Source organism: Rattus norvegicus, chromosome 10 (genome assembly GCF_036323735.1).
Source record: "Rattus norvegicus strain BN/NHsdMcwi chromosome 10, GRCr8, whole genome shotgun sequence".
NCBI classification, from domain to species: Eukaryota; Metazoa; Chordata; class Mammalia; order Rodentia; family Muridae; genus Rattus; species Rattus norvegicus.
The window spans coordinates 96,833,639-96,857,902 of NC_086028.1; the positions used below are offsets into that span (position 1 = coordinate 96,833,639).

General features: G+C 39.6%; 1 long non-coding RNA gene across 2 annotated transcripts in view; it reads right to left on the reverse strand.

The window, feature by feature from the left end:
• The window catches only part of LOC108352153 (uncharacterized), a 54,560-nt gene that overhangs the window by 22,303 nt on the left and 7,993 nt on the right, over nucleotides 1–24,264 (reverse strand). The window contains exons 3-5 of one of the 2 annotated variants that reach the window (XR_001840311.3): nucleotides 22,550–22,734; nucleotides 20,713–20,810; nucleotides 18,758–18,845 (exon numbers count right to left, since the gene is read on the reverse strand). This is a non-coding gene — a long non-coding RNA (uncharacterized LOC108352153). Of the gene's footprint in view, nucleotides 1–18,757; nucleotides 18,846–19,888; nucleotides 20,811–22,549; nucleotides 22,735–24,264 lie in introns of both variants that reach the window. The other variant, XR_005490517.2, reaches the window with a different exon arrangement.

Sequence of the window (24,264 nt, forward strand, 5' to 3'; positions counted from 1 at the left end):
CAGTACACTACACTTCCCAGCAAGCCATGCGGGCTTTGTGACTGCTGTCCAGGGAAGGAAGTGGGTTTATGGAAAACCATAAATCCCCATGACATTGGCAGCTTGAAAATGGCCAACGTCTTCACTATGACTCAAAACTCAAACAAGAACGAGACCCCTTTTCAGTTCAAAGATGAGAGAGCTTTACCTCCTTTCAAATTACGTCCAAAGAGCACTTTAAAGGTCTACTTTTCACATTTAAACTTTTAAACTCTTATAGAAATTTAGTCTTCCAAAAAAAAATCTATCTCCTCTTCCGTGAGAAATGTCTTCTTTTCTGTCTCTGGCTTTACTCATTAACATTTTTGTTGTTGACTAGATTCTCTTCCTCTGTGTGTGTGTGTGTGTGTGTGTGTGTGCATGTGTGCAATTATTCGTGTGTTTGTACATGTGTATGGCATCAACCTAAGTGTTCTTCCATCCATTATTAATATTATTACTATTGCTATTATTACCACCACCGCTACTCCTGAAAGGAGTACTCACAGAGCTGGAACTTCCAGACTGGCTAGGCTACCTGGCTAGCAGTCCCCAAGGATCCTTTTGTCTCTGTCTCCTTAGATCTCAAGTGTTTGCCACAGGGCCCTGCTTTCTTTTTCCCCTGTGGCTTCTAGGGGATCAAAGTCAGGTTCTCTTGCTCACAAAGCCAGCCATTCACCAGTTTAATCATCTCCCTGGGCTTTCAGATACTTATGGAAGCGTTTCGTATTCAGAAATAGTTGAGAGTCTGTCTCTAGGCTTTAAAGATGTGTAAAGCAATACTAATCTCAATATTTTAAATCTTTATAATGCCACGATTAATAGGAATTTGATCCATGCCTTCAAAATCTTTGCTAAAGTGAACACAAAGACCCATGTATATTTTAAGGTAATCCACATGGTAGCATGATAACATTTGCCTCCGTCGAATATATGGAAGGTGCCACCATACATTTCAAGGAAATCTATTTAGTTCTTTTGCTCCTTTTATCCCCCAAAATCAAACAAACTCTTCTCCACAATTGCATTTAGTCATGATGTCGTGTCACAGTAATGCTAACCCTAACTAAGACAGTGGACAGTGGACTGTTGACATTCACAGATGTTACCTGATGGCAACATTCTCACCGTTGGAACCTTACTCATGATTCCACTTCATATAATATTTCTTTCCCCTGCTGACATTAATATGTAACTGTTCTGCTACTTGGTTTTCAAAGCTCTAGTCTCCTTGTGCCATTGTAATCTGGTTCCCTTCTTCACATTAACCATAGCCAAATTATGTGGCTTGTAACCAAGAACTAGTTTGGGTAAAACCCTACGGGATAATTTCATTTCCCAAGCGTTACTATTAACGGCAGGGAGGATTATAAACTAAGCTATTCTGGAAATGGACAAAAGTAATGTCTTGGATGAAAGATTAAAAGGAACACTGAGGAAGACAGTTGGGGGGGGTAAGAAATGTGTTAGAAGAATTATTAATTCTGTAGAAGACAACCAACAGCATGGCAGACCATAAGGGGGATTCAGATACTAATACCAGAGAAAAATGACATTGAGAGAGCACTTGAGATGAAACAGAGGCTCTGACAAACGTAGGGTTCCTTTACTGCTCTTCAGGAAAGGCGCTGCCTGTAGCCAGACTCTGATTTGCAGGCAGGAGACTGGGAATGATGTTACGCTGTATGAGACATTTCCTAGGGGGTCACTACACACATGTCTCCTGAGCCCAAGAAGGAAGTAAGGAATCTACAGGAGGTCAAGGTTACTGTCGCACCAAAGTCTAACCAATGACTTGGCTACTAACAGGAGAATGGGTGAAGGGTTACTTGTAGGGGCAGACATAACTCAAAAATGCAAAAAGCCCATTTTAATACAAGTGAGGATGAGGGAGGACTGAGGAAAGTGGCGTACTTGGAGTTCTCCAGAGTTTGCACCTAACTAATCAGAACCAATCTCCCCCCTTAGCAGCTCTGATGCTCAGGGTCCCCTCCCCCAGAATCGGCTTCCTGTTTCTATAGAACTGGAGAAGGGCTACTGAGAATCTTGTATGTTTCCACTTTCCCAGACATGAGATGTTTTGCTTACCTCCTGGGTCTCATCACCCCGTCCCTCCTAGAGAGACACTTTCAATGCTGAGGAAACTGTCATACAACAGGTAGGAAGCAGGATATGTCCCCACCAGTATCTCTTTGATGTAAACTCAATCCCAGTACGTGAGAAACTCCGGCCCCTGGAAATGTGTTGGCTATGGCCTTGCAGACAATGCTCTCGGTAGGATGCTGGTGTGAACCTGTGGAGGAAGGGGCTTCTAACATTACAAAGAATATATTGTGAGCATGACGCCACAGGTAAATCTGTAAAAGCTAAGAGAACTGACGCTTGATAGAATTATCATGTAGATTGCCCCAAGAGGTGAAGAGTCAATATGGAATTCAATACCAACTCTGGGTTATAACCTTGGTGGGTCAAGCAATCAAGATTCCTTTAGTTGGTGTGATTTCAGTACAACATAGTAGGGAAGGCGTGGGAAAGCCCACAGTGCAGGAACCTTTTGAGCAGACCTTTTTCACACGAATAATTAAGAATTGGGCGTGGATATAACCGTCAAAGACCTGCCCCTGATCTAGTACTGCCAACCATGGATCCTCTCCTGAAGGTCCCTCAGCCTTTGAAATAATGTAACAAGGTGAGAACATTCATTATTGTGTGAGGGCCATTTCAAATTTAAACCATTTTTATAGTACTTTTCTTGGGAGAGGCATAAGCAATTGTTTGATGCAGATCAGGCATCATCAGTAGAACAAAGAACCAGTTCCTTCCAAGCCCATCTTTAGTGAATCAGTGAGTTTATTTGGCTTATTTTCAGGAGCATGGGCGACCCCAAACAAATGCATCACTGGAAAATACAACCATAGAGTGGGTGATAACCTTTGGCATGCTGCATAGATGGAGTCTTCCAATTAAATTTAATTTCCTATCTGCCGTCTGTAGTGTTTTCTGAGACCATGTGCAGCTGAGGCAGAATTTTATGAAGTCTTAGTGGGGTTGCACAGGAAGAATAGAATAGCTCCAATTCCTGTCTAAGCTTCTGATTATTATTCTACGAAGGGATGCCAATTGGAGAAATCGTGTGTCTTCTACAGATAGTCACAGTGATTTTGATTTCAAGACAGCAATGATGAAGACATGACTGAAATATAGTATCCCATGACTCCATTACAACAGCATTCCCATGCATTTCATAATCAAACCATCCATACGAGAAACATAACTCTGACAGTACACTGAGCAGAAGCCAGGTCCTTGGCTTTAAGACCCCCAACATTTCTCCCAAGTCATCACAGATACGATGATTTTAGAAGTTCAGAAGACAGTACTGTTCTGATGGATTTTGATAACAGATTAAGAGTAAGGAAGTTTGTAAACAGAAGGTTCTTTCTGATAATCAAGTAGTCATCTTGATTAGACAACAATAAACTGATTCTACTCAAGGGGATGATTGACATCATGCATTTGGAAAGACCAAACTTTTGATATTATTTTAAAATTAATCAAAGTTAAGCTCTCAAAGGGCTTTCATGGACAAATAGTTTTAGATAGGAGTGGACTCTAAAGACTTTGCCTATTCTCTATGTTGAATATGTCTCTCAAGAAGACAATGAAACTGGGGTAAATGATCTCAGTAAACAAGAAAACAGCATCCGTATTTCATCATCCTCTGGGAACACATAACCATATTGGTCTAACTCCTTGACGGCCCTTGAATTTAAGAAAACCGAAAGCCCTCTGAAAATATTTGGAAATTTCACTCTTAATGTTGACACTAGATTTAAACAATCCCAACAACAATGAATAATATATCGATATAGGAAGGGTCATTTTGAAAAGAAGGCTTACATAACGATGTAGCTGAGAAAATATTAATTTTGTTATAACTTTAATTTAGTTATTACTCCATTCATCACATATCAGTCAACAGTTGTCTGAGCCCTGGAAGAGCTTCAAGTATAACAAGACAACAGAGCATCTCGGGCAAAAATATCCAGATCATATTTAGACAGCCATGTTGGTGAAAGAGAATTCATGAGCATAACTTTGGATATTTCAGAAACAAATATATAGTATTAAAAAGTACAGCTCCTGGACAAGAGATCTTGCAAATTAATTTTCCTGATCATGCTTGAATTTCACAACCTGTGCAATGCTATTTTTTGACTCCGTGGGATTCTCTGCCTTTTTTTGGCATGGGTTTCCCCGGGTTATGTTTTCAGGATACTCTGAAGGACACAAACAATTACATTACAGCAGAAAGAACAGGATCCTCATTTAAGTTCCCATTAGGTTAAATACACCTCGATTATGTTTCTTGTTCTACTGTTGTTTGTTATTGAGCTTCCTGTATTTGTTCTCAGACACCTTAAAAACATGAGTCAGGATGACTTTTTAGGTGTCGAGAAGGTTGGTAAAAGGAAAGAGAGTCGGTAATAGGGCACAGAGAATTTCTTGTTTCCTGTGCTAAATTTATTGAACTTGAATTGAAGCCAAGGCCTTAGGCTCTACAGCTGTTGTTTCAGTCTTCATTTGTGTATTCAATTGTTCAAGGGATATGCAGAATCTCCTAGTGGTCATCAGGGAACACTATCTTCATGCTGGTGTGCAATTTCAGGGTCAAAAGCATCTTTCTCCATGTCCTGTGTGTTTCATCCTTTAGCTTCAGTGATCTCTAGAATGTGAGTCTGTTATTCAAACAGACAGGGCAGAATCAATTCATATGATTTCTGTGTTCAAGAAATATGTACGATTCACACATAATCTCTCTCTCTTCCTCTAGTATGGGATTTGTGTGTGTGTGTGTGTGTGTGTGTGTGTGTGTTTTGCTTTTATAATATATCACCTTGTTTATATCAGATAATCACAGGCCTGAAGATAATGGAATTTTGTATGAGAGGATGTTTAGCCTATATTTTCACCCCTACCTTAAACAGTAGCAGAAAATATTTCCTTGTAAAGTTCGGCCAGTTAGTATTTTCAGCTTTGCAGACCATATGTTTCTCTTGTGTTATATGGACAAAAAGCCACAGACAAGAGAAGGGAACGGGTGTGTCTATGCTTCAATAGAACTCTTTTATTTTAACAGATGCCTGTTTAGTTTGAGATCACAGATGATCATTTCCATATACTGAGCTGAACTCTCTATTCAAGTAAAGATTTGTGTGTGTGTGTGTGTGTGTGTGTGTGTGTGTGTGTGTGTAGAGAGATAGAGATAGAGATACACAGATTTGATAGAGATTAGATGATATAGATATAGATAGATTTAGAGATATATAAATACATTGCTATGTATATGTGTCATTATAAATATATTCACTTAGGTATACATGTAAAATCTTGGAACTTTTCTTTAATTGTGAGGTTTCTTAAGCAAAAACTAGAAACATGCAGACAAATAATATTCTTTGAAGCTATTGGAGCCATCCTCTAAAAATAGATTTTTGTTGAAAACCAGTAATAGGTTCCAAAATTCTGGATTCAGCATCCTTTTCTGTCAGGCCAGAGCAGACCAGGTTAGGCTATAAGCTAGGTAAAAATAAATTGAGCAGGGTGTGACCCATAGGTTCTGAGAAAAAGTTCCTGACTCTGGGGTAAATTCCCCTGACTGTGGACGATTTTAAACTGTGCCCATGTGCTAGCAAGATAGACACAGCAGATGAGTATCACAGGACATTGGTCTTTGACACAATTGTGAGATCTATGCTTGCCTGTGTTCTCAAGATGAGCTAGACTTTGTAGCATGTCTACCCTCTTCATGAAAACAGTATCAAGTATGGAACCTTATTACAGGGGAGCATTGCATACCATGTCTAAATGTAGCATGTGTACCCTGAGCTCTACTTCCTCAGAAAGAGATTGGAACTTGGAAAAAGGCTCTGAATTAACATATAATCCCATGTGTATAAAATAAAGTCTTTTTAATAAAAGTCTCCTTCAAGTGAGAGGAACCAAAAGAAGGATGTGGAGTCCCATGCTTGTAATCCTAGCAATTAGGAAGTAGCAGCAGGAAGATGGTGAGTCCGATGTTATTCTGAGCTAAATAGAAGTATCTTGTACCCAAAACAACAAAAATGAAAGGATGGGGATGAGGATGAGTGTTAGTGAAACAGTGATTGCATGGGGCCATGGGATTGACCATGGAGGTAGGAAAAGGAAAGAGAAGGAAGAAACAAGCAGGAGAAGAGAATGGGTAGGAAAGGAAAGGAGAGAGGGGAGGGGAGGCAAGGTTGTACATGGCTGTATGAGAGGGAGGAAGAGAAGGGGAAGAGAAAAAAGCAAGAAGTGGAGAGAGGAGGGAAAAGTCTAGGATAACAGTACAGAAAGAAGGAGCAGAAGGAAGAGGCGGAGGAAGAGGAGGAGGAGGAGGAGGAGGAAGAAGAAGAGGAGGAGGAGGAAGAGGAGGAGGAGGAAGAGGAGGAGGAGGAGGAAGAGGAAGAGGAAGAGGAGGAGGAGGAGGAGGAAGAAGAAGAGGAGGAGGAGGAAGAGGAGGAGGAAGAGGAGGAGGAGGAGGAAGAGGAGGAGGAGGAAGAGGAGGAAGAAGAGGAAGAGGAGGAGGAGGAAGAGGAGGAGGAGGAAGAGGAGGAGGAAGAGGAGGAGGAGGAAGAGGAGGAGGAGGAAGAGGAGGAGGAAGAGGAGGAAGAGGAGGAGGAAGAGGAAGAGGAGGAAGAGAAGAAGAAGAAGAAGAAGAAGAAGAAGAAGAAGAAGAAGAAGAAGAAGAAGAAGAGTGAAAATAGAGAAAATGGAGGACAATGAGGGAGGGGAAGAGAGAAAAGGCGGGATGAAAGGGGAAGGGAAAGAGGAGAGAAAAGATGTGAGGCAATTCATATAGGGGAGGGGAGAGGAAGAAAAGGAGAGAGTAGGAGAAGGAAGGAGGCTGAGAAGGAGATGGAATGGAGAGTAGGGAAAAAGAGACTTAGGAGAAAGGAAAGGAAAACTTAAGCCCCTCTAGGCAAAGTGTAATTATCAAACATTAGCATCAGAAATTATGTTGGTAAGGTTCATTGTAGAATTTTTAGAATTAAATTTATAATATGCAAGATTTTGCAGATTACACATGTGCTTATAAAATGTTACAAAGACCTTGCTTGAATAGTCTATACTTCTAGCCATCTTACATCTTCAGACCTGGGTAAAATAAATAATAAATAAACAAAAATGAATTAGCAGATATTCAGAGAAATGCTTTCCTGCATACTGACTTCATGAGTTATGGACAAATATCCCCGAACTATTCAATGGTATAGTATAAAAGACAGTTCCATGAAATAAGCCTCTCAAAATCACAACTAAATTATGACCATCTATACAAATGTAGGACACAATAATACAGCTTATCTTATAGCACTTGATAATACATGGATCTGCTAAAGAATTATTCAAAAGATGCCCAAGTACATGCAGGCATTTATTCTATATGAAACCAAAACCTCTTTGTCTCCTGCAGTGAGCGATGCATGGGAAGGCATTCTCTCAGGACATTGGTTGGCGAATGCACAACTCATTGTGTATAAGAACATTTCCAACCATTGTTCTTTTCCTGTGAATTGGATTGTTTTCCAGTGAGCAGCTTCTCTTACACACACACGCACGCACGCACGCACGCACGCACACACACCCTCCAATATATTTGCATGGTTATCAATCTCTCCTCTATTACGCTGCACACCACCACACAGTTTCACTGCAGCTTCTATCTGAGGTATCCAAGTTTAATAGAGTGGTTGAGGCTTTCAGTCTCTGGAGATGAAAGGTACATATTATTCAGTTCAGAAACATCATGATCTTGAAAAGTAAATAATGCCTTCTGCAAATGAATGTACATGGGGTTGCTTTTAGGCAAAGATGTGCTCAAATGTGTAAGATAAAGTTGCATTAACATTGTTGTTTTAAAGTCACATGATCAATGGGCGCGAGGGGGGGGGGAGTGCGAAACCATGCATTATGGATAGAGCGGATAAAAAGGACCATAGCTTATGCATCAATGAAGAAATAGAACCTTTCAGAATTTACCTTGAAGTGATTAACAACATGTATAGGTTTTAGGCAATTTTCTATAGGGCATCTACACATGTTGGGTTTAATTAACTACAGATCAAAAAATAAGACAACTATCAATTTATAACCCATGACCTGTCCATTGGGGACAAAGCCCATATCCAAAATAAATGGAAGAACTCATGCGAACAAACTCTGCAGGTTATTTATATGCACAAGAGAATGCAGAGGTTGAAAAGAGGCGGCTCAAAAAATAGCCTGCGAGTTTGTAGTCGATAAGGGTTAAGAATAACACAAAGGGATGTATTCTGGGTAGAAACAAAATTACCTTTTTAAACTCAGATTACAAAACGGATGTTAAGAACACATGTTTATATGCAGAGACCACATATATCTCTGGATAATAAACTGAATCCTTTAGTACCAATGCATGACCCATTTTTTCAGGAATTTCTAGCCTTTCGGAGTTACAGGCAATAAAGTAGGCAAAAAGTAGACAGACTGAATCACATAAATGTGGTAAGCAACTGCAGATAAGTCTACTCATATGTATACAGAAAAATGGTGTTTGTCTCTGTCAAATGAACCAAATTTAAAATTGATTGTGTGTTCCTTTCAAGTGGGATGCTGGGACGCTTTTAAAGTTCCTTCTTACTGTTGGCATCCTAAGTCACGTCAAGTATTTAAGCAATGCATATGAATGGCTTTTCAAAACCAGAAACTCTCCCTGACGAATTTATCACAAATATCAAAACATAAAAGGAAGCGCGACCCAGTGTCATACGTCGTTGAAACAAGCGCTGGCAATGAAGACTGGGAAGCAAGAGATGCTCACTCAAACATTGACCAAAACTGCCACGGTGGGATCAGAGCAACTTCATCAGAGGCTGAACCTGCTCTGCACATGAACAGGCACACAGGCGGTCACAAACGCACACTCATATAATTACACACATGCTGCCTGTGCCCTGGACCACCCACTGCCCTATCCCACTTGGCCTTGGGGGTTGGAGGTGAGGTGCTGTGGAGTCAATGACAGACTCCAGAAGCAGGTGAGAAACGTTACAGCAAGCTCATCTAATGCTGCTGTAAGCTCTTTTAATGCCTTCCACCCACACACCATTGGTTCCAAGAAAGCATCGCTTCTGTACAGTAGTTTCCGATTGGCTGGTACTGTCTGTGTTAGCAATCCTTGGTCTATGAGCCAGTCCTCTATTAGGTCCTTCAGTAGGAGATGCTTTTGCAGCTGCACAGCCCCCAGCATTTATGCAGAGCTGGCTGTGCTTTTCCTACTTTACACACACATTCAATAAAATCAAGCAAACACACACACACACTCACACACACAGACATACATGCACGCACACACACATACACGCACACACACACTCACACACACTCACATACAGACATACATGTACGCACACACACTCACACACACTCACATACACAGACATACATGTACGCACACACACTCACACACACTCACACACACACACACCTGCACACACACATGCATGCACGCACACACATACACACACTCACACACACACTCACACACATACTCACACACACACTCACACACAAATTCCTTATATTATACACACTGAGCTTCACGAAAATATTAAAAAGCTATTTAAGGATTGACAACATTATTAATATCCTTAGCAATGTTAAATAGTGATCACATTAAAAATATAAGAAACGATAAATGTTTGGCATGGTTGCATGTGACATTAAAGCTAGGTCTTGGGAGGCATAGGCAGATGGCTGAATTCCAAGCTTCACAAGGAGACATAGTAAGATTCTATCTCTAGACACACATACACAGAAATAAAATGTCCTCAATGAAAATTAAATATTCACGATTAAAACAGCAACCATGTATAAATCTATGTGTGTGAAATTCTAAATTCTGTACATGCATAAAACAGATTTAAAAAAACTGTAATGCACCTCTCACTCTTTAAATAAAAAATTTTAACATTAAAAGCATGTTCTAGCTAAGTTAAATTCTAATTCTACATTTTGGTGAGCCTTTTAATGAAATTATGTTAGATGATAATACAACTTATTTGTATAACAGGCATGCAAAATTATTTGCAAAAACCTATGGAAAACATGGGACAGTGACGAGGGGAAGTACACATCATATAGACAATAAATCTCTCATAATTAACCACAGTGGTGTCAGTGTGTAAACAGACAAATGAGAACTGTGGAAAATAACAGAAAGGTCAGACACAGTACGTGTGGAAATTTAGAACAGGATGACACATGATTTAAAATCTATGTACTAGAGACGCCCTTCTAAATACATTAGTCTCGTTTCAGGGTAACCATGCGGTTACATAAATAGGAGCTTGTCTAAGAATAAAACCCAACTGGATGAAGGGAGTAAATGTGCAAAATAAAAATAAAGTAAAAATTCAATAGCAGAAAATATGAACAATTCCTTCCTTAAGTTCTTTTTAACTATGTGCATGTGTCTGTGTGTACATATCTTTATGCACATCATGGATGTAAAGGTGGCCATGAGGCCAGGATCCCATGAAAGTTAGGAGTGTATGAAAACTGTTCAACCAGCATCCTGGGAACTGAACTCAGACCCTCTGCAGAGCCAGCAAATACTGTGTTGTGGTGGTTTTATGGATAATCAAGACTTTTAGTTTTATATAGTCAAATTTATCAACTTCTCTAGTTTAGTATTTTATATATAGAAAGTCCTTTCCTATACCCAGATCAAAGGAGAATTTATAACCATCTAGCTTCTCTGAAAACCATTTCACTATCTAGGAGAAACAACCTAGTAGTTTCTCAGAAAATTGGAAATAGTTCTACCTGAAGACTCAGCTATACCACTTCCGGGCATATACCCAAAAGACGATCTAGAGAGCCAGGAGAATAACAAGAACCTATGCTCCACTAAATACATGGCTCATTTACACAGTGGGATTCTATTCAGCTAGTAAAAATGAGGACATCATGAACTTGGCAGGCAAATGGATGGAACTAGAAAATACTCGGAGTGAGGTAACCCAGACTCAAATGGATATGCATGGTATGTACTCCCTGATAAGTGGATATCAGTCATAAAGCACAGAATACCCAGGATACAATCCACAGACCTGAAGCAATTAAACAAGAAGGTAGGCCAAAGGGAGAAGGTTAAATCACACTTAGAAGGGGGAAACATAGTCATAGGAGGCAGGAGAGAGAGAGAGAGAGAGAGAGAGAGAGAGAGAGAGAGAGAGAGAGAGAGAGAGAGAGAGAGAAGTGGGAGGGAGAAGGGAGAGGAAGGAGAATGGGGAACAGGTGTGAGGAGAGGCAGGGGAGAGACCTAGAGGGCCAAGAGAATGAAACAAAATCTACAGCTGCTTGGGATAAGGTGGGGAGTATTTGGGAAGTCTCAAAGATCCCAGATGAGGAAGGCTTCCTGGAGTCAATGTGGGTGACTTAACTAAGATACCTAACAGTGGGGCCATGGACGATGAAGAGGCTGCCTCCTGCACCCAGACAGGACCCCAGTGGAGCAATAAGGACACTAATCTACCCACAAAGCTTTCAACCCCAAATTTGTGCTATTTAAAAGAATTGCAGGGACAAAATTGGAGACTGAACAAACAGCCAACCAATAACTGGCCCAACTTGAAACCTATCTCATGGGCAAGCACCAATCCTTGACATTATTAATGCTACTCTGTGAAGCTTGTACAAGGAGTCAAAAAATAATTGTCCTGTTAGATAGTGTTATAGTATAGATAGTGTAATAATAGTGTTAGAGACTGTATCTGGCAGCTGACTGAAAGATGCAGATATCCACAGCCAATCATTGGACTGAGTTGGGGACTCTTATGGAAGAGATTAGGGAAGGATTGAAGGGCCTGAGTGGGACAAAACCCAACAGGATGACCAACAGAGCCAACTCACCTGGCCCTCTGCGAGGTCTCAGAAATCGAGTCACCAACAAAATTGCGAGGCTCCAGGCACAAATGTAGCAGATGTGTGGCTCATTCTCCATCTGGGCCCCCAACAAGTAAAGTGGAGGCTCTCCCTAAAGCTGCAGCCTGCCTGTGCTACCTTTTCCCCAACAGGACTGACTTGGATGGCCTCAGTGGGAGAGAATGCACCCAATCTAGCAGAGAGTTGATGCCCCAGAGTGGCAGGAGTACAACGGGGGCCCCGCTTTCTCAAAGGAGAAGGGGAGGATGTATGGGGAAGGGACCATGGAGGCAGTATTTGGGATATAAATAATTAATTAAATAAGGCTCTAGCTTAGTTGTTCATGGTTTAATAATGTCTTAGTAAATACTTTTACTCTGTTAGTCACTAGACTACATGTCCCCAGATGACTAGGAATTTTCCCTAGGATCAGTTATCTGACTGTAACAACTTCCTTCACATTTCTGTACCACAATGAATTATCCTCTTGCTTTAGATGGTTAACACTTGCCATTTCTTTGGGTAGATTTCTAAGTCCAGCCAGGGGCAGTGGTCCAGACCTACAACTACAATACCATTCTCAGGGAACAAATCAGGAATTTGAGACCAGTCTGCTTTGAAAGATAATCTATAAGCAAAGAAAATATTCTACAAATTTCTTCTGGGCTGATTCTTTCTCAAACTTTAATCTACATAACTGAGCTGCTCACCAGACATCCTTTAATGGATGGATAGAAAGATAAATAGGTAGATAGATGATAAATGATGATGATGATGACGACGACGATGATGATGGATAAATGATAGACCAATAGATAGATGTGATACATAGATGATAGATATGCTATATGGCATATATAGATACATCTGTATGTGTAGATGGACAGACAGGCAGAGATAGATAGATAAACAGGCGACAGACAAATAGATAGATGACAGATAAAGGTAGATGATAGGTGGATAGATAGATAGTTTTAAATCCCATAATAGGAATCAGTTTTGTTGCAGCACATCTGGAACATCGCCTGTACATTTACATGTGTAAAAGGACTCTAACAATGTCTTATAGCATCTTTTTCAGATAAGGATACTGATTCTGTATGAGAATGCATATTAAAGATCTTGCATTATTCCCATTGCTCATCATGAATGGTATTGATTTTTATACTACTTTCTATAACCGTAGAGATGAATTACTTATGGTAAAAAAAATGAGATCCCAAGACTTTCAGTGAATTACAGCTGAAGGCACCATAGCCATTGTTATCCTTAGCTCCAGTTACAAGGGTTTGTTTAACCATCTGTAAAGTGATGCTCTGCGCTGTATGCCATTGGAGGAATATGACAAAACAGCAAGTTAGAATCACTGCATGCCAAAGAGGAGGCTCAAACACAAAACATTGTCAACGCCATATGTACATAAGAATGAGGCATAGAGGGAGGTGGTATTCATTGCCGCCGTTAGGAAAAGGAGAGGGCAGGACCACTTTGGAAGACAGTTGAACATCTCCTTATAAACATACTCCCATACTCTGTGCAATCCAGGAATCACATTTCCCATACACACAGATTAATATCTACCTATCTAATCTATCAATCTATCCTCTTTTTAATATTTATCCATTCCTCTGTCTTACATATAGAATCTTAGAAAAGTAGTTTCTATTCTATCATTTCTTGTACATTCTAGCTTGTGCATGTGTGTTCATGTGTGTGTTTTAACAGAATCTCTAACCCAAACTCTTTAATTGAGAACCAGCTTGACATTCTTATTCACTCTAGGGCCAGGATTGTAGTTGTCTACTGCAATGCTATATTAGCTGCTGAGGACCGAAACCAGAGCTGTATGTCTGTTAGGCGGTCATTCTACATCAATTGGCATTCTGAGATTTCGAGAAGGGTCTTCTAAATCAGTGGCGCTCAACTTTATTAATGCTGCAACCCTTTACTACAATTCCTCATGTGGTGACCCCAGATACAGAATTATTTTTGTGGCTGGTTCATAAATACAATTGCATCATTGTAAGTTTGCTACCGTTATGAATCTTAACAGAAATACTTTTAGGGATAATGGTTTGCCAAAAGGTCGTAACCCACAGATTGATTAGTTTCTCCATTCTTAAGGATTTGGTCAAGGTATGTTTACTTTGATTTAAATATCTACCAGTGATTTGAACACGCACATGCACACACACCACGAAGAGAGAGACAGACAGAGAGAGACAGAGACAGAAACAGAGAGAGTGTTCTGTACAAAGACACTTTTCCAGGCTGCTCAGAATTAACTTTTGTAATACTCCTGAATAACTATTACACATGTTGATGTAGACATTGATTTCTAGACTCACCAATCTGAAATAATTGGCATTTTGACCCAACTTTACTACTGTGCATTTTTGAGGGAATGGTCTATATGCTTCCTGTTTCTATAACACCAGAAACATCTTATTAAGTATATACTTATGTAGAGTGTGGAAAATGACTCCATTTCAAAATACTTCCATGTCACCACATCACTCCAGTTCTATCGAGAAAGAAAGAGCAGAGAAACCATGAAATGAATTACTTTAGAAGGAGTGCAGCAAGAACAATTTGTACCATGAGCTGAAATGAACAAGGCAGCAATCTTTGCATCAGAGAACACAATGGAATTTCACCACACAGATTCTTGGAAAGACAAATGACAAAGATAATAGCATAACCCTGCAAGTCTCTGAGCATGCTCTGCGGTATAAGGATCAGTGCTTTGGTGTCTGAAAATAAACATTCCAGTTATAATGAGTCCTGAGAGTTTCTCCCCTTTCAGTCCACACATGAAGCTGCTTGACATTATCACGTTTAATGCTTACATTAATATGTGGAATTAGTTATTGGTGTGGAAGAATTAACAGCTTGGGTTATTGGTAATTTAAATAACAATGGAAAACCTTTTTCTGGACCAACGGACGTTTCTTTGGTTCAGTGTCCAAGAATGCGCTCCCGCCCCTACTCTGTGCTTTTTCCATGATTTACATATTGCAAATGTACTCTTGGTCATTTACTTGGGCTGCATTCCCACTGTCTCCCCTTAGATAATGATTATATATGTGTTTACTTTGCAATATTTTCTAAGTGTTAAAAGGAAGAAGAAATGAAATGAAGAGGAAAAAAATGCATGCTAGTTTTCATGGGATGGATTCCAAACCAACGTCTCCTTGACAACAATTTTTTTATTTCCTTTCTCCCCACTGCCATCTTACCCCATTCTCATCACTTCTCTGAATTAAGTCACGCAACCACTTAGGTACATGGTTAAGGATTTTAACTCTGTCATGAGTTACAGAAAGAACACAAAGTAAAATCATGCAAGGCTATCGTGGTAAAGTACAAACTTCAGAAGTTCATTTCAGGAATTTTTCTAATGTATGGCTTGCCAGATACGTTTTAAACGTGTGTTCAAAGTCAATTTCCCTGTGTCTATTAAAACTAAAGGATGCCCAAGCATGGCGGTGCATACCTTTAATCCCAGAACTCAGAAGGCAGAGGCAGGTAAATCTCTAAGTTCAAGACCAGAGTGGTTTATACAGAGAGTTTTAGGGCAGACAGAGCTACACAGTAATATACTCTTACAAATATAAATAAATGAATGAACAAACTTCTATACTAAAGGGGAAAATGGTCATTTTCTCCTTATCATAAAGCTTCATGATCTTAAGTATATTAAATATTCTGGTTTCACTATATAGGACCAGGCACCCTCAACAAGAGGAAAACTGTGCCTCGTAATGGAAAACCAGCTAACTACTCATTGATCGTGAAGTCATAGTGAAATTGGTTTTCTAAATGAAATAGGGCAGTGTTTCAATCTTTGACCTTTAAGTCTTTTTTTTTTTTTTTTGGTTCTTTTTTTCGGAGCTGGGGACCGAACCCAGGGCCTTGCGCTTCCTAGGTAAGCGCTCTACCACTGAGCTAAATCCCCAGCCCCTGATCTTTAAATCTTTAATCACTGTGTTCCCCATTGGTGTTTAGATGGGCTACATTTCTTTATTGCAGAAGCAACGTCCTAGAAATTTGTCCATCTTGGCTCAGTGTTTCAAAAGATTTTCATTCATCTTGAATGAGAAGCCAAAGTCAAATTTGGCCAGCCCATGTCTTTCATGGCTAATGAAAGCATAATGGACATCCAGCAAATTAGAGTTCAGACTTCCATCCTGAATCCAAAATGGATAGAAAGCTCCGTAGTACCCCACCTCTACAGGGTAGACTGCACACCCCAAAAGTTCTGTAACCTTCCCAACAGTGGCTGAGTTTTGAAACACATGACCTTCTGAGGACCAGGCACCTTCAGCAAGGAGAAAACCATGCCTCATACTGGAAAACTAACTATTCTGCTAGTGAAGTCATGTTTATGGGAGGGGGGGTTGGGCGGGACAGATGTTCGATTCTACAGTTGCTAGTTTACTAAACCAGAATAATCTATAATAATATTCTAAGATATTTGTCCTTATACTCACAGGAAAAAGTAGTCTTCACTCATCTTCTAGGAAACTTCTCTTTGAAATTATCAGGGAAAACTGCAACCAACTAAAATTGGCCATTGTGGAGCCCAGTTCCCATGGATACATCTAAATGCTGTCTTCATATACTTCCAAAATGGAGTGTTCTTATCGGTTGTTTGACTGCTTGCAATGCAATAATACTAGTATATCTTATATTTCTTGGTAGGTGATGTTTCAAAGACACACTTTCAAATTCCAGGAAACCAGAATGTGTGTGTTTTGGTTCTCACACATTAGTTGCCTCATATCAGTAATCACTGAATATCAATTAAAAAAATGCCTCCATAAATTCAGGCTGTAGGTGAGCCTATAAGGCGCTTCTTAAGTAGTGATTGATGAGGGAGGGCACAGTTCATTGTGAATGGTGCATCTCTGGGATGGGTGGTCCTGGGTTCTATAAGAAAGTAGGGTAAGCAAACGATGGGGACTAAGCCAGTCAGCAGCACCTCTCCCTGGCCTCTGCACCAGCCCCTGCCTCCAGGTTCCTGCCTTGTTTGCGTGTGTCTCGATCTCCTTCAGTGATGAACAGTGTTATGGAAGTGTAAGCAGATGAACCCTTTCCTCCTCACCTTGCTTTTTGCTCATGGTGTTTTATCTCAGCAATGGAAACCCTAACTAAGACAGTCAGTACTTGTAAACTCTAATATATGCATGTGCATGTATGCTCTCATCATGTCTAAAACTCCTGTAGTATTTTCCATCGTAACAGTTCTTTTTTTTTTTTTTTTTTTTTTCGGAGCTGGGGACCGAACCCAGGGCCTTGCGCTCTTGCTAGGCAAGAGCTCTACCGCTGGGCTAAATCCCCAACCCCAGTAACAGTTCTTTAAAACTATTTTTTCCTCTTAGCCTTCTAGGTTGTTCCCCTGTCTGCCTCAAAAATATGCTGAAAATATATTTTCAGGTTAGAGCCGTTGGTCAGAATCTACCTGGGAGGGAGGAACAAACAGCAAAAGTCTAGATTCTTCACCGGACTTGTTTTTTCCTAAATCATTTAGGAATGCACCAAGAGATCAAGAGTTAGACTACAAATTGGAAGCGTTGACTCACTTACCCTCCATGTTTTGTGGGAGGAGTAAGAAAGAATGGCAACCTTTAAAGCTATAACCAGAGGAAGGAGCTCAGCTTCGGCATCTTGGTATGAGCATTTAAACTTCACAGTCTTGATCCTATCCCTGCCTTGTCTTCCAACTAAGTACACAAAGTGAACGGCATTGACCTGTGGTTTTTTTTCCCCAGCTGTTTCCTACTTCTTTCACAGAGTTATTTCAACATCTTATGACTCTAAAAGAGGGCTAAGCCTATGGCTTTCAAAGGCATTCTTTCCTATCATTTCAGATGTACTTGCTAATTGGGAGAATTTTCTTTTAATGTCACAGTTCCCAACCCAGTTGTATAGAATTTCAATCTCTCTCTCTCTCTCTCTCTCTCTCTCTCTCTCTCTCTCTCTCTCTCTCTCTCCAATTCCCAATATACATAGAAGTCAGAATGCTATAAGAATTAAATTCTGGCTACATAAAATAAAAATAAAAGATTACTAGTGAGCACTCATTTTTCTGAAAACATTTTTATGTTGATGAGTCTTGGGAACATGTATGCCTAAATGAATTTTGAAATACAAATTGTTCTGTCAAATACCTTTTCTTGTGTCTTATGTTAGTACATACTTACAAATACCCTTTTGAGGATACACATCCCCATCTCTATGCCAAAGTTGAAAGAAATATATTATACCTTGGTGATGAAATCCTTCCTAATAATGTTATGATCGATATCATTCCAATGATTGTTTTCTATCAGTAGAGTTATATAATGCCTCAGCAAATATTTAACATGCACACATGGATATGGAGAAGTTGAAAGACAAGAAGGAATAGTTAAATATTCCTGATATCATATTTGAACAACAAACTAGAGTAACAAATTTCAGTAAAGTTTTACAAATCTCCTTTTTGGATAGAGGGTTATTTGAGCTAAATATATATTAAAATAGAATGCTAAACTAAAATTAACTCCATTATCAACTGTGCAATGTTGACCAATCCTGTAAAAGCTGGAGTCCTTTCTGTTATTGGGGGTGCATATTTATTTATCTTTATTGCATTTGTAACATTGCTATTTATGGTGAAGTTTTCTTAGCTTGAAATGGCTTTCTCTCCTGTCCATATCACCCATTTGAATGAGTCCCCCCCCCAAAAAAAAACCTAGCTTACCACCCAGGGCTGAACATCTAAGAATCATGGTCAGTCAGATCTGCTCCCTTTGAAACTTGAAGTCCAGAGTCAGGTTATCTTCTCCCAGCTGAAAGAGAGCAAGCAGATGGACCAAGGTCAGCGTGATCCACTCCTGAGATGGGACACCACCTCATCCCAACCCCAGAAGCAAAGAATGGCAGTCCTCAGTGAAAGCACAGGAGTGTAGCCTTTCTTCACAAAGAAAACAGGTCTTCCTGGATCCCTGATATTTCAGTCTGTGTCCCTGCTGAAGACAGTCTTTTTTTTTTATTATTTTTTTTTTATTATTTTTTTTTATTTATTTTTTTTTTGAAGACAGTCTTGTCTTGAACATATTCCTGTTTGCCCTCTTACTACTTCATGGAAATGGATTTAGATTTCAAAACTCTTAGCTAGCATAGGTAATTAAATAAAAGAATTAACCATCCTTGCTTATCAAACTTATTTAATATAAGTAGAGTTGGACTGTTGTGATATGGTGAAACCTCTGAGAAGGGAAATCTCACCTATGAGTGCACTTCACACATAGTTAGTGACTCTTTGATATCTCTTAAACCACACAAAGCCATCTCAAAGTAACAATGTCAAAAACTACCTAGGCAGAATATCTTTACTGAGTGACAGGCCAACTGTCTTGACAAAGAATCCCAGCAAACTCCATAGAAATAATGATTGCATTTCTGTGTAATTGACATAAATTCTCATTTTCTTTCTATTATTTATTTCATTAAATTTTCAGTTCTCCAAGTTGGTAGAAATCAGGTGATTGCCAGGCCTTGTCCAGCCACCAACATGCTACATAGACTTTTGTCTCTTGAGTAAATGTCTTTCTTCCATAGAACCCATTTCCCAGCGTTAAATTTCCCACAAGAGTAATTTTTCTTGTTTTAATTCTTAACCTGTCGAGTCTTCATCTCTCCTGACTGATTACTTGCATATAAAACAAGCTATTTTAATGTCTACTCTTTGTAGATGACACGATGTAAGGAAAACTAGTATCTGCCCCATTAATTTTTTTTAAGCTTTGAACATAATTCCCTTTGAACTCAATTTCATAGTTATTAAGAGTAATATTTCATTTAAACGTGCTAGGTATTCAGGAATAATGACCTATTTCCATTCATGTGGGTCACGTTTCTATTTCAGAAGACAGTGAGCGATCATTTGAGCAGTAACTTCCGTTTAGTAGAAGCTCCACGTGGGTTTAAACATTCGTCATGGATCCAGAACCTCTTTTCTCATTTCATGCACCAATGTTCTGAAGAAGGTCTACACCAGGGGAACATTTCTGACTTACAAGAAGAAAGCATAGCAGGGCAAATCTTTTCACTTCATGTCATAAATAAACGAAAACGTTTTCTTTCAATATTGGCTGTGCATAATGAAAATTTAGGAAGAAAAGAACTAAATACATTTTCCTGTTAGAGGTTTTCCTGTGTCTACAAACTCTATGCTTAGATTAATTTTTTTAAGCTTTTCTCTTATCATGCACCAGTTAAATTCTTAGCCAAGAAATAGTTTCTGGTTTAATGTCTCCTCATGTTGGATGAAGATTGGGTCACTTTGACATTTATTTGCTTTTCCATTTTCTCTTTCCCTTCTCTTTTTTCTATGTTTTTGGAACATTTTATTTATTCTTATTATTACTGTGTAGTTGGTGTGTGTGTGTGTGTGTGTGTGTGTGTGTGTGTGTGTGTGTGTGTGCACATCTATACTCATGCCACAGGATGCATTTGTGTATGTCAGCATAACTTTTGCAGATTCTTGGGATTGAAATAAATTCATCATGTTTGAGCTACAAATGTCATTGTACCAGTTAGCCCATTTTGGTCATCTCCTTCCCTTCTCTTCTGCCATTCCCTCAGACTTTCTTATCCCTGATTCTAAGGGGCATCCCTATGATGACTCAAGACACACATGAAACTTTTTCTTACCAATTCAAGTTGGCAAACCGTTCTCGGTGATGTACTCTTGTGATCCCTTCACTTCAGAGATAAAGTCAGGAAGCTTTGGAGTTCAAAGTAACACTTGACTACATAGAGGGATTAAGGATTAGGAGGGATTAAGGGAGGCATCTTTTTTATATGAAATAGAGTTTTATTAAATTAAATTCAAACAACAGCTATGCATCACAGGTCTCAATTACTTGATTAAGTTGATAAATTCCTTTTGCAGAATGTAGGCAAGATAAAGATGTGTTAAAAAAGAACTCCTATGTAAATAATGCTTTTTGACATGTTCATGTGGACTCATGTGCACATGTCTGTGTGCAGGTCTATGAGCCTTGTGTGTATGTGGAGGTCAAAGGTGAACTTCTGGTGTCATTTCTCAGAAGTCATCCACTTTACTTTTGAAAACAAGGTTTCTCGTTGATGAGGGGCTTTCTGATTAGGACAGGCTGGCTGACCACTAAGCTCCCAGAATCTGCCATTCTCTCTTTCCTAAGGTGGATTACAATGGTGTTGCCATGCCTGGCATTTTTATGCAGATTCTGTGGATCTAAACCAGGCACTAATTGTTTCTGTGACAAGTGCTTTCCTAACTGAGCCATCTCACTTGGCTGATAGTTCTAATCTACTATAATTTCTGACTCATGCCTATTTTGAGGTTTGATTTCTGTTTGTAACATGGAATGCTGTCCTGGGGTATTTCCACTCAGGATAAACTTTTAGATGCGGATAGTCAGTGGGGAAACAGAGATAAGCCGGGGAATTTAATCAGTATGTACATCTTAGTCTCATGTGTATATTTCACAAACTGAGGGCGTGGAGAGATGGCTCTGTTGTTGAGAGGATGTGCTGCTGTTACGGAGGCCTCAATCTTGACTAACAAGTACCGAAACGGATAGCTCATAGCCAGATGTACCAGTAGATCTACCAGTTTCAAAGCTCCCTTTTGACCTCCACAGGTACCTGAACTCCCATGCACACAAACACATCTACACATGTTCACGTAATTAAAAATGTACTCTGAGAATGCAATTGTTGGGCTGTGATCTTAGAAACTGGGTTTATACTGCTTGTCCACAGGAAGATGTAGACATCCTCGTAAATGACTTGTTAAACATGACTTGCAGATATAGGCTTTACTGGTAGTAACGAGGGCTTCCTGTGTTGCAAACCTGTAGGTTTGCTCTGCCCTGCATGTTTTCTCAAAAGCTTTTACATGTCCCTAATGACCCAGGGGCATTTATTATGTGTATCCTGGACTCACTTAGAGGAAGCTCCTGCTTTCTTCTCATGTAGGAAACAAAAATCACGGTGTATTAATGAGGTAAATATCTCAAACCAACTACCTTGTTGTTCATACTCAAATCACAATTTAATATAATCTATAATAATTTTATTACATCTTCTTGTTCCAGTAGGGAGTAATAAATGCTACCTGAAAGCTTTCCCTAAGTAATTGTGAGGCAGGTAATGAATCTGGGCACTGCATATAGTACTTATTAAAATACATACCTTAGAGGGTTGGAGATTTAGCTCAGCGGTAGAGTGCTTGCCTAGCAAGCACAAGGCCCTGGGTTCGGTCCCCAGCTCCGAAAAAAAAAAAAAAACACATACCTAGTCCCACAGTCCCTTGTCATATCACAGTAAACAACAGAATCTCACTTATGAATATAGCATTAGTATGCAGGTCACCAAAGCTGCAAATGCATGATTCTAATGTAGAAGAATATCAATGCAAAAGTATTTTAACCTTCAGGGAGATTCTGTAAGCTGATTGTTAGTTTATGGCTCTTTCATGGGCAGAGGCGAGAACAATGCATACCTGAAATATATATTCTAATCCTTGACAAAAGATCTTTAAGGCATTCATTACATATCGCTAATAAATAAGATATCAATCACTTAGAATGCTGTTTTTCTGAAAGATATCCAGCGATCCAGTGACTTTTCAAATGATAAAGTCTTTCTTCATGATGGCTACAGAAATTCAGTAGTCCACATCCCTGCCTAAAATAAAAGAGAAAATTGAATAGTTACATCATTTCCCAGATGTTTTACAATAACCACTGCACTCGTGGAGTAGTTGAGGGCCATCTGTGTGCTCATTTTGCCTAAGATTCTAGACAATAGTCATGGAGAACTAATGCTCTAGTGTTTTTGAACAGAGGGAGGAGAGACATTCCTTATAAAACAAGCACTAAAGATAAGAAAAGGCACTTAGGATGCTATGGCTCTATTGGTTAAGTGCTTTGGCTACTCTCGCACAGGACCAGAGCTCACTCTCCAGTGACTTGGTGGTACTCTGAGAAGTCTGTTACTCTAACTCCACTTCATAGATACCTACTTCTGGCCTCTTGAGGCACAAGTGTAGTTACAGAAAGATACGGTAACTGGGAACTCAGCTATGCCATGCCATTACTGCCAGGATTGAAGGTGAGAAGTACAAGGTACTTTCAGTCCAAACCTGACTGAAGCTTAATCACAAATGAAATTTGGCTTAGCTCTTGCAGAGTTAAAACCAATCTTCCAGAAGAATAGAAGGGAAAGGCAAGAGGAACCTGGAGGCAGCTGTCTGAGCGAAGCAGATGAGTGTGTCAGTTTAAGGAAGAAAAAAGAGACGACCCAGGAAACTTTCACACAGAGCAAAGTTTTGACCCCAGAATACTTGCTTTATTTAAGCAAATCCCAAACAGGGGAAGTTAAGAATGAGAAAAAGATGTGCAATGCAATCCAAAGGAATACAATCCCAAATAAATCATGGGAAGTATCTAGAGCAATTAACGTGTGCAAGGAGAAAGGGTAGATCCTGAACCTCACAGACGCAGGGTCACTCTAGATGGCGCTGGATGTTCTCATTGGGACCAAGTGATCTTGAGGTCTGAGTAAATACTTTTAAAATTGTCATTCTCTGATGACTCTGTCCCAAAACAACCCAACAATAATGACTGCTTGTGGGCTGGAGAGATGGCTCAGTGGTTAAGAGCACCCGACTGCTCTTCCAGAGGTCATGAGTTCAATTCCCAGCAACCACATGGTGGCTCACAACCATCTGTAAAGAGATCCGATGCCCTCTTCTGGTGTATCTGAAGACAGCTACAGTGTACTTATATAATAAATAAATAAATCTTTAAAAAAAAATAATGACTGCTTGTAATGTATGTCTGAACAGAGGAGCAAGATATTATTTTTATGATTCCCACGTTTGCTGCCATTTTTCACGTTAAATGGTTTTGTACCATTGACTAAAAGCCCAAAAGGATAGTTAAATGAGGTAAAAGAATATCTTTGTCCCTTTAAATTATATGTAATTCGAATGTAGAAACATTTCAGTAGAAAAGCATGTTGACTCAAAGACAATGTGTTGTCTGTATCCACTAGACAGACCCCAGGGCTGACTGCAACATGGTATGCTGTCTTCCTTCTCATTGTAAATGGAAATTGTCAGTAGTTGTTGCCAAGAATAAGGCTTTGTAACTTGGAGTTTGGCATGGTCTCTATAGTGAATATCACTGTCCAAGTGTCTCTGGAAAACGTAGA